Source organism: Panthera uncia, chromosome D4 (assembly GCF_023721935.1).
Source record: "Panthera uncia isolate 11264 chromosome D4, Puncia_PCG_1.0, whole genome shotgun sequence".
NCBI lineage: Eukaryota > Metazoa > Chordata > Mammalia > Carnivora > Felidae > Panthera > Panthera uncia.
This window is the reverse complement of record NC_064807.1, coordinates 85,383,944-85,387,025: the sequence shown is the minus strand read 5'-3', so window position 1 is coordinate 85,387,025 and position 3,082 is coordinate 85,383,944. Positions and strand designations below refer to the sequence as shown.

General features: G+C 53.1%; 1 long non-coding RNA gene across 1 annotated transcript in view; it reads right to left on the bottom strand.

Moving 5' to 3' along the window:
- Positions 1 to 3,082, bottom strand: part of LOC125922547 (uncharacterized) — a 12,151-nt gene that overhangs the window by 7,876 nt on the left and 1,193 nt on the right. The window lies entirely within an intron of this gene.

Here is a 3,082-nt window from a genome sequence, read left to right as displayed (position 1 = left end):
CCCGGAGACCCCTTCCCTATATACCCGGAGACCCCTTCCCTATACCCGGAGACCCCTTCTCCATACCCAGAGACCCTGTCCTGAAGCCTCGGTATCGTCCCCATCCCATCCCCCTTTCCCAGGTGCCCCCGCCGCGTCCAGTCGATTGCCCAGATCTGTCCATTCCATCCGACAACCTTGCATCTGTCACTTCTCTCCACCTGCTACCCCACCAACCTGAGTCAGAGTAGCAGCCTCCTTGCTGTCCTGCCAGCCTCCAGGCTTGCTCTCCATCCAGGACATGTACATGGGGCAATCAGAGAGCTACTCTAAAATTTCAACTTGACCGCTCTAGTCTCCTACTTAAACCTTTCATGGTTTCCCATTGCCTTCGGGATAAAAGTCCCTAAATCCCTGCAGGATCCTCGGTATCAGCCCAGAGCCCGTCTCAGGGCTCGAACCCACGCACCGTGAGACCGTGACCTGAGCGAAAAAATAAAGAGTCGGACGCTTAACCGACTGAGCCGCCCAGGTGCTCCGCAATTCTGTGTTCTCCCCACCACGTCCAATACCTGGTTGGCCCTCGGGCACAAGAAAATATTGTTAAATCTCCAAGAGTATTAGAGTTTACCTCCAGATTCTTTCTCCCCAGATCTGACCTTTTCCATTTGCCCTTCGTGCCTGAAACCAAAGCCAACTGCTTGGCCTCTTCTCTGCCCCCACCCCCTGGAAACTGAACAGACTAGGTATTCAGACTGCTGCAGGGAGACATAACCCACTCAGGTAGTGACCGACTCTGCCACCCACGTGAGGGCCGACTGCGGCCGCTATGGACCCAACACCGGATGGAGGGATTTGGTCCAGGCGGCCTGGCCTTGGCCACGGCGAGGCACCTGCAGAGGCAGGAGGTGAAGAAATAGGCAAAGAAAAGAGCCCTTCCTAGAAAGGGTCTTCCTCCTAGTCCGTGACTGAGATCGAGCTCAAACATGTATTAAGCTCCTTCTGTTTGCCAGGATCCTTACTCTCCGCGAGTCGCCCATTTTTTCTCCACCTGAACTGGAAGCAAACTTCGAGCCAGGACTGTCTATTTCCTCCCAAATACCCTTCCTCTTGCTACAAAAGTAAGACACGCTTATTACAGATATTCGAGAAAATGCAGATGGGCTCAGTGAAGAAAATAAAACCACTTTTAGTCCCATCACCTGAAGATGACCACTTAAAAAAACTATTTTTTAAGATTTTATTTTTTATTTATTTGTTTATTTAAAACAATTTTTCAAACATTTATTTTTGTGAGAGAGAGAGAGAGGGATAAGAGTGCGAGCGGGGAAGAGGGAGATACAGACCCCAAAGCTGGCTCCAGGCTCTGAGCCATCAGCACAGAGCCCGATGCGGGGCTCGAACTCACGAACCGTGAGATCATGGCCTGGGCTGAAGTCGGATGCCCAACCCACTGAGCCACCCAGGCGCCCCTAAAGATTTTACTTTTTTAAGTCATCTCTACACCCAACACGGGGCTTGAACTCATGACCCCAAGGTCAAGAGTTGCACGTTCTTCCACCTGAGCCGGCCAGCCACCCCTGAAGACGACCACCTTTGACATTTGGAGGAGTCGGATCCCCTCCTGGGTCTCCACACCCCACGGATTTGCTTAGACTCGCACATGCAATTGACATGTAAGAACGATTTGTGTCCGATCACTTACCTGTTTATTCACTCTTCATTAATTCCAAAAGTATCCATCGAACTCTCAGTGGTTGTCAATTTCGTGGTGTTTTACATTCCTAGAAGGCGGAAGGAGAGGTACAAAAACCTAAGATACTCAGGTACTGACCACGAATTGTACTCAGTGGCCAAACCTTCCTCAGCCCCTTCTCCAGGTAAGCGGTCAAGGACTCGAATCCAGCTCCTGGCCGGGTCCCTCACCAGCTGTTTGGCCTTTGGCAAACCACCGACCCCATGCTACCCAAAGTGTGGTCCACCCTTGGCCAGGTCCTGCTATCGACGTGTGCATCCCGTTGTGATTGGATACATTACAATAGTACTGTTCCCGGCAGATTGGAAAATTTTCTCTAAACCCTCCTCCACCACAGATAGTTTGAGAAGCACAGCGGTAACCCACTCTGTGCCTCAGTTTCCTCAGCAGTAGGATGGGAACGATGGTGGCCCGTGACCTCAGCCGGTCCCTGGGAAGGGGAAGCGAGCCACTGATGGAAGGACCGTAGCTGGGCATTGGCACCTCTCCTTAATGTCAACGTCACTAGTATTTTTGTATCTTTTCGGTATTCTGCCTTAAAAACATCCAATTTTCTGAGGGCGGCGGAAGGAGGCTTGGAAAGAGGAGTGGACCTCGATTAATGCATCCTACCCTACCCCCTAATTTCCCGAAGGAACCACGGGGCACTGTATTCATCTATTTCCCAAATATCTAGAGACACTTACAGGGTGAAGCAGGAGAACCCAGTACACACACAGCACCCTGGCGAGACAGCGCTGGGTTCAAACCCCTGCTCTGCTCCTTACTAGCCGAGCGGCCTCGGGCAAGTCACTTAACCACTCTGAGCCACAGCGTTCCCGTGCCGTGAGAGGGCCCGGAGGGGTCAGCCCAGGCTGGGCCCTGGCAGACGATCCCCACACGCCTGTAGACAGCCTGGGGACGAAGGCTGCTCCCCACGTCTGTGCTCAGATGTGACCGTTGTGGTGACCTCCTGGGCGCCTTGCCCTCCGTGAGTCTTTGTGGACTGAAAGAATAGTTGGTGTGTTGAGAGGCCAAACTTGCCCGGTAGCTCTTCTAGAAAATGGATGGATTTGAGGACGGGGAACATTTGAAAATGGAGGGATGTGGAAATACAAAAGGTCTCAGGATGAGTAGAAGCTTTGCCAATTAGACCTGTGTGGTCTGCAGCAGGGAAGCTCCCCTCACGCCCTCTCCAGAGCATGCTGCTCTCTGAGGAGGGGGGCCTAGGCCAGGCTAAGTCACGTGACGCCTCTGGAAAGCTTCTCGAAACAGCCCGGTGTCACTCCTCTGGATTCACCAGCAGAAGCAAGCAAGTCGTGGGGATGAGCCCGGCGTAGGCGGGGGGGGGGGGGGGGGGGGGGGGGG